This window comes from Octopus sinensis, linkage group LG3 (assembly GCF_006345805.1).
Source record: "Octopus sinensis linkage group LG3, ASM634580v1, whole genome shotgun sequence".
NCBI lineage: Eukaryota > Metazoa > Mollusca > Cephalopoda > Octopoda > Octopodidae > Octopus > Octopus sinensis.
In genome coordinates this window covers 80,946,738-80,961,737 of record NC_042999.1, presented here as the reverse complement: position 1 = coordinate 80,961,737, position 15,000 = coordinate 80,946,738, and positions in this window count along the sequence as shown.

The following is a 15,000-nucleotide window of genomic DNA, read 5'->3' as shown; positions in this document are numbered from 1 at the left end:
GTCTCTGCTTGTATGTGTGCACTCAAACAATGTATGTATATGTGGTTATGTGTAGTATATAATTAATATGACAACAGGAAGCCGAGGAGATGACTTCTTCAGAATGAGTTCTATTTGCTGAACCTTCCTCTTAGACGAGTTGCAAGAAAGAAATTTGCTAAAATTTCGTAGGAAACCTCCCGGCAGGAGCGGAGAAGAATGATATCTCTTTGGAAAGAAAGCTTACATGCAGACCATGTGACGGTAATCAAGAGCATCAACTGTGGCACTGGTTTTCATTACAAAGAGTACAAATACTTCATTGCTTTGTCTATATATTTTCTTGAAATATAGAATCTCTCCGTCTGTGCACATTATGCATATCAGTCACACTGGTGCCAAGTTGAGAGCCATAAATTGCTTAATATTACGTGTTTATACTATTGTTCTTATAGTGCCTGAAGTCACTTTAATTCGTCATGCCGTTAATGTTCTCGCTTCAGACATCTTTATCATAAAATTTAGAATACGGTGACGAATAGATAACTTATATAAATTGTGATGTACCGCACTTTCATAGTTGTTAATAGAGCCACAAGCAAAAGTAGAAAGCTCCTTGACCTTCCTACTATAGACGCATCACATTATAAAAGACATAACAAATTAGTGCCACTGTGCAGCACCTTGGGCAAGTATCTTTTACACTAGCTCCTGGTCGACCAATGGCTTGTGAGTGAATCTGATAGACAGAAACTGTAAAAAAGCCACTGTATATATGTCTACACACACGCACACACACACACACACACGCACACACACACACAACACACACACACACACACACACACACACACACACATATATATATATATATATATATATATTTACATATGTGTGTGTGTATGCGTTCGTATGTTTGTGTGTATCTCCCTACTGCTTGAAACGGTGAAGAATGTTGGTTTGTTTGCGTCCTCAAAATGAAGTAGTTTGGAAAAAGAGACCGATAGCATAAATACCAGACGAAATATGTATTGGGGTGGATTTGATCGAGTAAACTCTCCAAAGTGGTGCCTCAGTAGACGGACGGTCTCATGACTGTAACAAGTAAAGGAATAAAAGGAAAAGAATAGTATGATATACACACGTTATTAATAATAAATGCATTGATTTTAAAAATTACGTATAACGTCTTTTATTGTCTCTCTTCAATATACGTAAAGGCTTACCAATTATATATTTGCACTGTTATATTCCAAACACATACAGCGAAATTAAACGTCAGATATTTGATAAAATCCCTGTTTTATAAACACTAGTTCTATTATATGTTTCGTTCGTGTATTTCTCACTTCTGCCTCTGACAAATTTAATCTGTCATCTACAATGGTACATAACCAATATATCTAAAACATTCTAGAATATAACTGACTCCGTTCTGACAGTTCCGTTTTGATTTAAGAACTGTATTCATCAATTTTGTATTCATGCTTTTGTTCGTGATGTAGTCTAGTTGTAATATGCCCCGAACTACCAAAGCTCAACATTGTCTGCTCTTGACATATTTGATCTGCATGTGATAAATCAATTCCTTAAAACGTAACATTCGGCTCGTCTTTTCATTAACAACATTCGGTTCATTTTGAATCCTGTATTACTCAATGCTCATGTTGATCCTATTCACTTGTCTCATCAAGAAATTTTTGGAGAGCATTTACTATTGACTTAACCATATAACTTCGGCATCGATCGAGTTGATATATTGCACAATAATCGGTTCAGATTGGCGTGGATCTCTTTCGACAAACTCCATTACGATTTAGGCTTTCAGATACAGTCATGGACATTTGTATTAAACAAATCACAAAGGGTATTTGCAGATCACCTGTCACCAAGAAAGATATATACATCAAGCACAATATCGATATTGATAATATCCATTCATCTCAGCAAATTTGGAATAATATTCGCCATTTCAAATATGATCAATGTAAAATCTGAACAGAATGTACTATAACACAATTCATTTGCTATTCTAGCTAAACAATGATCAACGTTGTTTTCTGACATTCTTATTGTACAAAACCTGTTTAACATTTACTAAGCGATCTTTTCTACCTTTTCCATTTACGCCGCCGAATACTTACTGTATTTCAATTGTCATAAATCCTTGCTGTTGGCGTAGCTGACTAAACATTGATATTTAGATTACTCAAGTGAATTATCTCATAGTTTGGGTAAACCAGAGATCTCGAGTTTATTTGACGTTTATCAACATCCACGTGACTATTCCATCTTTTGCAAGTGAAGTCATTTTCTTCTTTGTAATCATCAACATCATCATCATAACACATTGCTCTTTTTTCTCCATTTCTTTCCTTTCTCTTATCAACTCTTCTTTATGAACTTCTTTTTACATAATTCTTCTTTCTTCATATTTACATTTTCTGTTTTCATACAGAATTGTTTATCCATCTTTTACCTTGCACGTGCATATAGTTATCCTTGTTTTTCTCCTTCACCTCTCTTGCACAACATCATCACCATACTGGTCGTTGCGGTTGTCGCCGTTGTCGCCCCGTAACCAAAAACATCATCACCACCAGAATCATCAACATCATCATCATTGTCATTGTTTTCGCCACTGATACTGTCTTCCTTTCATTATAGTAAATATCGCCTTACCTACCACCATCATTGTCAGTGTTATTTTTATTGTTTTTTTTTTGTTTTTTTTCTGAATTTAAACTTTTCATCTTGACTTCTTACACTCAATATAAATTTATAATGTTTTTTTTTTTAAATATCGACCCCATCTTTCACGATTAAAGTTAATTGAATATTTACATCGAGTCTCTTTTATCTTTTCCTTTTTTTTCATCTTCCTAAGTCTTTAGATAGTAGAAACTTGGTAACTGATAATACTTTAACAAATCATAATTATGATCGCAGTATCGAAACATACCCTTTATAGCTTTTTGTCATCGAGGCGAATTTAAAAGAATTTAAAAGAATTCGCGGTCCCTCTTGACTTGCGAATAAGTGATAAAAATACCGAGTGGTTAAGGAAACGATAGCTTTAACATTAATATACACGGATTAACAGGGTCATCTGAGTTCAGTTTAACATTTTAATCTGCGTTTTGTCTCACCCTCTCTATCTCTCCCACAAAAACGCACAAACATCTCCACGCCACACTTTTGCTCTTTCCTTTTCCTCACTGAGTTGATTACGTGAACCGATGTCAGTGATTGTCACGGCCCACAGAATACGGGTTAATTGATATACTGCCCAGCAGTTCATATTTCCGGCTGACCGTACTACCATGTGTTCTCTTTCCTGGAAACAGGGTAGAACTGGAGAATGCTGCCCTCTTTTCCTTATCACATATCAATGACACACCAAGAATGTGTTTACTTAGAGCAATGCTTTCTGATGTTTAAACTGCTTGTATTTCTTCTAAGTTCCGCAGTGTAGAGCAAAATGTGTAGTAGTAGTAGTAGTAGTAGTAGTAGTAGTAGTAGTAGTAGTAGTAGTAGTAGTAGTAGTAGTAGTAGTAGTGGTGGTGGTGGTGGTGGTGATTACTGACTAGTAAAAAACGCATTTGAGATAATTCACCTGAAAAATAGTTATTGTTCTATTAAGTAGAACAGGATGTTCATTCTTTTCAATTACCAGGGATTTTTGAAATCATTAAGATCAACAGGGTCCAGTATTCTCCCATATACATATTCTTATGTCTCTCCAAGGAAAAAGAATACTGGAAATTTGAAGATCGGTCATGGAGAATAATGCTTTTTGTTTTAGATATATTTTGGTTTATAATACTTTTTAAGTGATGCTTTTAATATGTTATGATTTTAGTTTACTTTCAAACTCTAATTACGTTTGTAATGCATACGCCATTTATATAATACAACGATCTGCGTGTTCTTTGAAGAATTATGTCAGGTGTTTGTTTACGAAGTGCAGTGTCGGTGTGGATTTCATTGAAAATAATTATAAATGACTTAGAACAAACATATTCTCTATTAGATGATTAACTTTAGTATTGTTTTGTTTTCTGAGAACTAATTTCAAAATATTAGAACATTGAAGAAAAAGTGAACAATAATGCCATATTGATGAGATTAAAATTAAATTTGAAATTCATAAAGTTAACAATTCAAAAATTAATTGTAGACGCTCAAAACAATAGCTAATTGAACGTAACAATTTATCATGGAAATAAGTATTATATGAGAATTAAAGAGTTTGTAAAGCTTGAATAGATTGTACAAATTGTAGGATTATATAGAAGGGTTTTTCTTTTCTAAGTGGATTTGTTTTCATTTGTCGTATGGATAATAATGTCTAATATAAACAGAAGGTCAGCAGTTTTAGGATGAGAGTAGTACTCGATAACATCGATTCCAGTATAGGGCTGGTACATTGTTTTATCAATTCGAAAACGATGAGTGTTATGTACTAGATAAACAATGAAAATAAGGTGAATTCACTAGCATTCGACATAATGCTAGGTTTAGTCGTTGCTGTCTAACGTCTTGATAATCTCCCACTAATATCATACAAGTGTATAATCGATGCAGAAAATAATTTTCTTCAACAACCTGAAACGCTAAACATTTATGTATGCGTATATGTCTGTGTTTACGAATAAATAAATAAATATTAAATATATATATATATATATATAAGAAAGTTGGTTTGTGAAAGCACGTGGTTGAATATATAGAAAATAGTAAAAAGTGAAAAAACTACAGAAGCCTTAAAGGTTAAAAAATATATATTTGAGTCAATATGTCTGAAGAAATTATAAAAACTTTTTTCTTACAATGACATAGTTTAGAAGAAAGACCGGTTTCGCGTTTAGCTTTTCAAATTTCTAACGTCGTTATATTTATGTTGAACAGAGTTATCGTTATGTTTATGTTTAAAAGAGTTCTAAATAAGGGGAGGTAATGAGTGATTTCTTCCGGTGTAAGGGAGATAATCGCTTAAAATTTTTTGCGTTTCCCTTGGTGTGAATTTCTCAGTATCATTATGTTGGAATGGTTAAGACTGGGCTTGTACTTTTCAATGAAGAATGTTTCCTTGTTTAGTCTAATTTTTGTTGATGATCTGATAGCACATTGGTAAAATGGAAAGATTTAAAATTGTGGTAGTAGTTGCTTTGCGCATTTCTCAATGTGCTCACTAAAAGGTATCATTCTGTATTCTGGGAATGCAATCTGTTGTCGATGCAGTGTGCATCTACGTCTGAGTGATAGTCCCGTGGATCCCACGTAGTCTTGCTGGCAGCCCGAGCATTTTATGACATAAATTATGTTTTCAGAGGCACAAGTAAAGTTAGATTTGATCTTGAATTTTGTCCTTCTTTGAAGAGGAATTCGGATCCTTCTAGCAGGTTTGGACATGTTGCACAGTTCGATCTACCACAATTTTTTACTTTTGCATCCGTAATTTCAGAAAACAATTTTGCCTTTGTGAGAATCTTTTTAAGTGATTTAGGTTGTTTGTAGCTTTTAATGATTTGGTGTATGTTTAGAATTTCCTTTAATTGGGGGTCCTTATGAAGTATTGGTAAATTATGGGTGATGATGGTGAAGGCTTCTTTGTTTCTGGGGTTGTATGTAGATATGTAAGGTAGTATTTTCGGGGAAGGTCTGTTGTTGTGTTGAACTTTTCTTAAAGTTTCTATGTTGATTTCTGTTGCACGTCTGATCCCATCCTCTATGAGTTGAGCTGGGTAATGTCTGTCAATTAGGGTGTTTTTGAGTTCTTGCAGTCTAAAGTTCCTGGTATTTTGTTCTGACACTATTGTGCATATCCTTCTTGCAAGGTTGAAGGGGATGTTTGTTTTAGTGTGTCTTGGGTGGCATGAATTAAAAAGAAGGTATTGTTTGGCTTTGTAAAAAAATGTCTGTTTCTATTTTAAGGTTAATTTTTTTAATTAGTATATCCAAGAACGGGAGCTCCTTTTGGTTGTATTCCATTGTGAACTGTATATTTGGGTTTATGCTGTTCAATAGGTTTTTAAATTTTAGGAGTTTATCTGTGTTTTCATTCCAGAGTATAAAACAATCGTCTAGGAATCGTTTCCAATTCTCTTTTATGTATTGAGAAAGGGGGTTTCCAAAGATTGATAAAGATTCCTGGTAAATGATTATTTCCAGGTAGCCCATTGTTAGGTTCGCAATGACTGGTGCTGCCCTTGTACCCATAGCAATTCCGGATTTTTTACGGTAAAATGTATTGGATATACTAATTAAAAAATTTAACCTTAACATAATTCTCCTTTTTGGTGAAACATCGCAACCTGCTGTTGATATTAATTTTGTGTACACACATTAGCAAATCGCTAAATCATCCATTAATTTGTATGACATAAACATATATACCAACTGAGAAGTAGTTCCAGAAAAAGATGAACACCGAGCTCGCTTCACTGATGATGGCAACGGATATCGTCGAAACTGATGTCAGTCAGAATTCTTTCGCGGCATTTTCAGGAAAATTATGGTCTCTGTTAGTGTAGATATTTTAAGTCATATGTGTTTACAGCATTAGAGCATTTTCTCTCTTAGTTTTCTACAGCCCGACAATTTTCGCTTGTTTGCAGGAGCTGCCGGAAGAGTGTCGAGTCGAACACTAAACCGCCTGCGGGACTCCACTCCGGATTTCTTTGAAAGTTGTCTCCTTTCCGTAACCCTTCATAAGGGCCCATACTGGGTACTGTCAGCCGGAGCCAGCTGAACCCGGAACTCGTGTCAGAAAGGGTCGTCACTCACTGAATTAGTGAATAAAATCGCTACCCACTACCTAAATATATATATATATATATATATATATATATATAATATATATATATATATATATATATATATATATATATACATATATATACGTATATATGTATTTGTTTGTGTATATGTGTATGCGCACATGCGCGTGTGCTTGCGTGTGTAATTCTCTTCCACTTCAGTATCTACTTTCGGTGACTGAACATATCTATGCAATACGAAATTTTAATATATTGTCTGCAATATGTTCGAGTTGTTTTACAGAAATACGTTTATATACAGTACTTTGTGGCCGTCATTTTAAAACAAAAACTGAACCGTAAATATATTTCCACTGAATTCAGCAGCAAAGAATTTTTTATTTGGTTAATCTTATTATATGATTATGACATATCAATGTGCTTACTTTTAAACAAAACATTATTAGATTTGAAGAAGAAACTTTTGTTTATTCAAATCCACAATTTTAAACAATTTTCTGCTCAAAATTCAACAAGAGATAAATTAAATAATTTAGGAATTTTTATTTCAAAGTAAGGCATATTTTGCTTGCGCAGAAAGAAAATGTTGTCGTCATGTCAAAGAGCTGTTAACGATTCCTAAAAAGAAAAAAAGCTTGAGTGCATTTAAAATGTCAAAATATTGGCTTCAACTTCTAAGAAACTAATGATTATTTGTATAAGTGAACATTATAATTACTGAGGATATATGTAACACTACATTTTCCCAATCATCTTAATTGCTGCTATTATTATCTCTTGATGTTGCATCGAGTCAATCAAGAATAATGCAACCAATTATTTATCATTTTGACCCTGACTCACAGTTTCTTGAATCTGTTCTTCTGTCATAATAATAAACGGTATTACGAAATTTACGGTATTACGAAAGGCGGCGACCTAGCAGAATCGTTAGCACGTCGGGCGAAATGCTTAGCGGTATTTCGTCTGCCGTTACGTTGTGAGTTCAAATTCCGCCGAGGTCGACTTTGCCTTTCATCCTTTCGGGGTCGATAAATTAAGTACCAGTTAAGCACTGGGGTCGATATAATCGACTTAATACCTATGTCTGTCCATGTTTGTCCCCTCTATGTTCAGCCCCTTGTGGGTAATAAAGAAATAGGTATTACGAAATTTATTTTCTATTAACCTGAGGTAGCATTCATAGAAATTAAACCAACTTTCTAAGCTTATGTTGCTTTAAAAAATCTGAGTTTACCACAGTTTATTAAAATATAGTCTGGTTAATACAATATTACTTATTACCACAGGTTAGTAGAATATAAGTATGAAGAATATCGTGTGTATTTATTTCTTGCTTCAAAACAATACTTTACTATCCTAACTCTTAAGGTAAGTAATTGTGTATTATAATAAAAATATTTGAGATAAATATACCGATATATTAACGTTGATATTTGTTCATCGCACTCTAAAAGAAGCTTAAATAAGAATATAAGAATAACATCAGTATATCTCTTCCTTGATACCGCTTATTTTTATTCATAAAACATTGGTTGCCATTAGCTCATTTCATCATTAAAAATGTTCTCCAAAATCACTTGACATAAGATTAGTTATTGCTTCAACTGTAGGATACATTTCACCATTGCTTATCTCATAAGCATAAAGGACTGTATAGCAATTAACTGAAAATAGTTTTGTATGCACAAATTGCCAGCCGATAAATATTACATATATGTGGTAGAAAACTTTTCGTTCTGTTATTCTTAGCAGCTAATCTTCGGATCTGCTTTAACCACGCTTTAGTCGTATTCATCCAATACAATTTTCATATTGCTTTAGATGCAATCTTTGTAAATTTAATGGAATATCTGCATCACATCTGCTGCTATTTAAACTCTGCTGATATTGTTCAGTTACGATGGAATCCCCATTTAATTTAACTGCACACAGTTGGAACCAAGAACATTATTACTTCGATTTCACATAAGAAACTATTTATTGGTTATCCAACTACGATATTTCGTCACTGTTTACCAACAATATCGCAATATGGCTTTCAAACGATAATCATTGAATGTTTCTCATTGCATTTATTACTCACTTTATTAATCTTTTTCTTTGGAAAGAGTGTCTGGAATAAATGTCATTAGATAAGTTTTCATGTTTTGCCTATATTGAATAACTTCATTATATGCACTGAATATACTGGCGCTGCACTGATTGGAATTCATATTTCCTATAATAATATTAACGAAAATATCAATGATGATGATGATGATAACGACAAGAATAATAACAATGGTGGTGGTGGTGATGGTGGTTTTTGTGGCGTTGGTTGTAATATAGATGATATCAATAGTAATAGTAAATACAACTAAAATTAACTTTCACGTGCTCGTTGCCGGGATTTCCTTCGCTCATTAATTATGCCAACCAATCGCCATAGATTTGCTTCTACATACAATGAATATATTAACGGCGCTGATTTCGTATTTCGAATACTAATTCTGTGATGTAATTACAAACAATGAATACATAACCTTTGGAAGCGAAATTTGCCATGTCCTTAAATCATATTGTATTATGGTACACCAAAGCACAGCTGAATCTATCATGTGTAATTAGACATTTACTCAAACGTCTATACGTGGTTTCTTTCATCAAAAGCCAACAATGGAGTAGTAAATCAATGAGATGGATCGTGATCCACATGAAAAGTATCCAATATATTTTCAATAATTCAACGTGTGCCAGTGTATCATTACCAGAGATCGTTAAGTGGTCGAAATATAATCCGGAACAAGGCAAATCAATGAGAATATAATGAATTAAGTTAGTGCTAGAAAGATTCGTTTCAGTACAAGTATATTAGGCAAATATTGTCAGCAAAAGAGAGATGAGAATGACCATGAGGCAACTAAGTAGGAAAGTAGACTATGCAATAAGAAGAACGTGGTTCGTATACTAATGATGACAGAATTATTAATTTATGTACTCTTATTAATATAGAATATCTAACAAGTAAGAAATATACGCACATATTTTCATATGTCACAGTAAACATACATAGACACATAAATAATCAGTATATCGTATCTGTATCTGTCTGTCCCACGGTCTGCTTCTCTCTCTCTCTCTCTCTCTGTATATATATATATATGTTCGAATGCGTATTTATGAATGTTTATTTATGTGTGTTTGTATGCATGTATACATATAATACATACATACATACATACATGCATACATACATACATGGGGTAGACATATAAAAAGTATAATGAATATTTATACATACCTACACATGATTGTATCTGTGTATATAAATATATATATATATATATATATGCGTTTGTGTGTATGTGTGTATGTATATATATATATATATGTATGTATATAGATACATGTATATACGTATGTATATATATATATATATATATATATATATATATATATATATGGAAGGGTGTATATATATATAATATATATATATATATAATATATATATATATATATATATATATATACATAGATATACTATCAATATGCTGTAACTATTTGTAATTCCATCTAAGTATCTATCACTCACTTTCTAATATGCCTTAATATTTCTTGCTCTCTACACTTATTTGATTTTAATTGGCTTTAAAACGTGTGCAGATGGGCTCATAACTACATTTAATGTTGTGATTTTTTGAAGTTAGGAAAGTTTCTCTTTTAACAATGTAGTCTAACCTATCATCAGCTTCATTTCGTTTAGCAATTAGTTTGGTCTCCTCCATAATTGTGTTATATCTATCTGTGCTAGCTCTCTTCATATTTAAGAGAGATACTATTACGTTGCAACTTATCATGTACATTATTCTTAATTTCATGCAGTAATTTAATCTAATAAAAAACATACGAAATTTTTGCAGAGATTTTAAAGAATCTTATAGCAGGTTTTCGTTAAATGTGGAGTGTGTTATGATATTTACTGAATTTAATGTTGACTGTTAATTCTATAGCGTCGGTGTGACAATGAGCAAATCGTTTACTTTACGTTGGTATTGAGGTGTCATTATGCCAGAGCATTCTTAGTAGTGTGTGAGTTTGGAAGCCATACGATGGTTAGTACATGCTGGTAAGGACCTACTATATACCTACTTCCTATTGTATACGTCATTCACCCAGAGCTTACAATAGTCTCCGGCAACGAAGACCTTATAGAATGATGTGGGGTGGCATGTCATGATCCTCGTTACTCAGAATTCCGAAAACCTGCTGCTAAAAACCTTGTGTACATAGCTCTGGGAACATCAGAAGGATATTCACATAATCATGTCATTCATTAGATTATGATTATTCACATAATCATCTGATAATTCGTCTACTTGAATTTTAGTCTTAGCCCAAGTTTTTCTCATCAGAGAAGAGCCAAACTTCACGAGGGCTTATGTTTTATCTACTTAAGTCACCGCTTGACATCGATAAAATGATTGCAGACATGGATTGTCCTCTCCTAGTACATAAAGCTTCTATTGAATTACTTTGTGCAGCAAAGTAAGGTATACGAAAAAGATACATGCCGCTCCCTTAAAGTCAGGTACAGATGATCACGTTTGGAGAAAAAATGGAGACTACTTTGTGAGATGAAGTCAAAATTATAAAGAGCATCAGTGGAAAACTAGAAAACTTAAGGCGTAGCGCATATACAAGGACATAACAACCTGCTAAGCAGGTCAAGGGCAGATTTCCACAATTGTAGTATCAACATTACTACTTACACCTTAGGTTTATAAACCTTAAAAATTCAGCTTCTCAATGCGTACGGGCATAACGTAGTGGACAAAGTCGTTGGTTAATTTAATGTGGTCAACTATGGGTCCTGAGGCCAATCCCAGGCAATTCAGTAAGGTAAATTCATAATCGAAATCAATTAAAACGAAAAAAATGTCACTAAACGCAGAGGACGAAATGATCGTTAGATATCGAAATTTCGATACAACAATTGTGTTCAACACAAGACACCTGAAGAAGTCTGGAGCGTACAACAGACGAAGCATAGTGAAACAACAGATAAGATGAATGTATATAATGTATATAATATTATTCATATATTCGTAATTATGTGGCAGTAAATTATTTTTAAATGTTTAAATTTCACCACTTCGGCGCAGATAAAATGAGAACTGCTTAAATAACGGGATGGTGCAATCAATAATATCAATCCGGAAATACTTGTGCATAATATAACAATATGTATGATCATAATTAATATGATAGATATTATTATTGTCGTTACAGTTGTTTGTTGTTCCTGTAACTGATAACATAAATGACATTTTTCATATTCTGTTTTAAGTGTATTAGATGTTCCTCTATCTATTAGTTTGCCTGTAAACATATTTTAATTTTTTCCTTATAATTATATAGTTTTTCATTGGTTTTCTCTTTAAGATAATGAGTGATCTTTAATACATGCAAAACGTTTTCGATAATGGTGAACAATGCGTGAAATTCAGCTGCATGCCACGAAATGTTTTAATTATTTTGAAAATTGGCATAATTAAGTGAGAAAGATGAAAGGCAAAACTGAGCGCGACTACATTCGAATTCAGATCTAATTCGATGATTTATTTAATAAACTAAACAGCTTCTTTATTTGTATTATACGGGTAAACTGTATTTGTTCCGTCTTGTAATTTTCATTCTTGTAAATATGCACTAAGTAATGAACGTGCAGAACTAGCAAAACAATTTCTTTAAATTGTATATATTCCCTAAAACTTTGTTAATGTAAATATTTGTTTTCCTACTTTTTTTAATGATTAATGATTCCCATAGATTATATTATTATTCAAATTATGTATGTGTTCAGATATTTCCTTTTTTTCTCATATATTTTCATTTAAGTAAATTTCTGAATGATTTTGGAATTATGTTATCGTTTGCTGGAATGATATTTTAATAAGTAAACATTTTCAATCGAGCTAGATTCCTGGAATATGTTGCTACTTAAACTTCATGTCAGGGCATATGTAGCTTAGCTATCGCAGAATACTGTGACTTTGTCGTTTAATATTTTTTTGATTTATATTTATACCATCACTACTTGGCGCCTCATAATGTTGGCTGGCGAATCCTATAATCTATTAAAACTCCAAATAAATCGTACCTATAAGTGTCATTCGCCCATCGATCCCGATGTGGAGAAGTTGTGATTGCACAACGAGCTAAGTAGTCTAATACGTGTAGAGATTCTTTTAAAGTGTGAACAAGGAACGCCGGCGAAAGCGGGTGAACTGATGTCATTTTCAATTCAAGCGTACCTCAGTTTAACACCTTCTTATGCAAAACCCATTATGTATTCTACATTTTATTTATATAAAGCAACTGGAAACGATGTGGTTAAGTGTTTCTGCATCATCTACATATTCTGCAATTATCTAATGTAATATATTCAGTTCCCTAAAATGTTTTTGATAGTTTCTTGAGTAAAGCATTGAATTTGAGCCGCATTCAGTAACCTATCATTCTCCGCGTTGAGTGTTATGTTACTCGGCAATTTTGCGTTTTTTCTTCCTCAGTTTTCCTTTGTCCATTCAGAGATTTACTTGAAATCACTTCAGTATCACATGCTGTAGCGCCATTTTTGCTTAGTTTTTAACTATTTTATAAATTCCGTTGGATTTCTGGATTCCTTTTCTGCTGTTACTCACTGCGAATTCACCAATTTATTTATATTTGAAGGCGTTATTGATGAGAGAAAATTATTTTCTCTTTTTTTATTTGTTATTTGCTGTTGGGTATGAGTGGGTTGTTCTCTTTGATGTCACAGAATCTTTTTATTAGCTTGCTTAATTTCATGCAAAAGGAGTATCTTAAAAATTATTTCACCCCTCGAAAGCTTTGAAATATTTGTGTTCTCCGGATCATATGCCTAGGGATTGACGAAGTAAGGTTTGTCTTGTGTATTTCATTTTTATTTTGCACCCAGTTTTGTCATTCATATTTATATATGAACTCACCTACTAGATGTGTAGGTGGTGGTAGCACAATATATGACAACTACACTGCTCTGTTATAAACAAACAAAATATTAACACAAACAAAAACAGAAAAGAATCCAAATCAGAAGGGTACATTACACATCAAATGGCTATATATGACTATAAAGGAATAATATTCTAACAAATTTTGAAACCTCTTCCTCTGCCACCGAAACCTATTAAATTTATACATACTCTGAGAAACAAACCTATTGCGGATATAAACCAATGCGCATCGTTCTACAAAAAATATTCTAAGAGACAAATAGTTTTACGGAGAAGAGAAAATCGTGGAGGCGTTTTCTTCTTAAGACTGACGCTTTTATTCGAGTTTCGTTCCCAATGTATGAAAACGGAAAAAGTAAGACCTAACATATAACGTCGATCTCTCTGTTGCAATTAGCCATTTTAAAACAACGCACCAATTTGTGTTAGCTGGCAATATGACGTAATGTCGTATTGCCGAAGAAATATTATTGTCGTTTTTCCATTGGTTAATATAACTGCTCATATAGAGATTATAAAAGTTACTTAAAGAATATATGTATGTGATTTCGATTCTTTTAAGTCAAGTTGAGCAGTTATAAAAACCCTGGATTTTAGGAAAAACTTTAGTGTTTGTTGGATGTATCTAAACTCCACGATACTCACTCCTTTGAGACATTGGTGATTTTTCATGCCATGTCCAAGGAAAATCCAACAAGTCTTATTTGTTCTTTTTAAGACGGACGATTTTATTCGAGTTTCGTTCCCAATGTATGAAAACGGAAAAAGTAAGACCTAACATACATTGTCGACCTCTCCATCTGGGCCACATACATGTCCTCCTTAATAGAATGAGAAACAAAATTACGTATAATACTCTCAAAACATCATTCAGAGTTTATTTGGTTCAATATATCTAAATCATTTTTCTTCTTCTACCAAATTCAGGCTTCAGTAGACTTCTAGGATTGTATATTAGAGAAAGACATTTTCTACATTGAATATGCACTTTTCAAATAATTGGTCAAATACAGAAAGCTATTGTTATGGCTGTTGAACATGGTTGATACGTGTATCATAGGAATGAGCATTTTTATTCTCCTCGCTAGAATAAATCTTAATCTTTTAGAAGTCTAAAGTGAATTTATTTGAAAATTATTCCGCTATAGACATAGGCAGTTTGAGGCTTTTGAAATTGCATCCGGCAAAGGTCACGACTGTCTTGTACCTTCTTATGA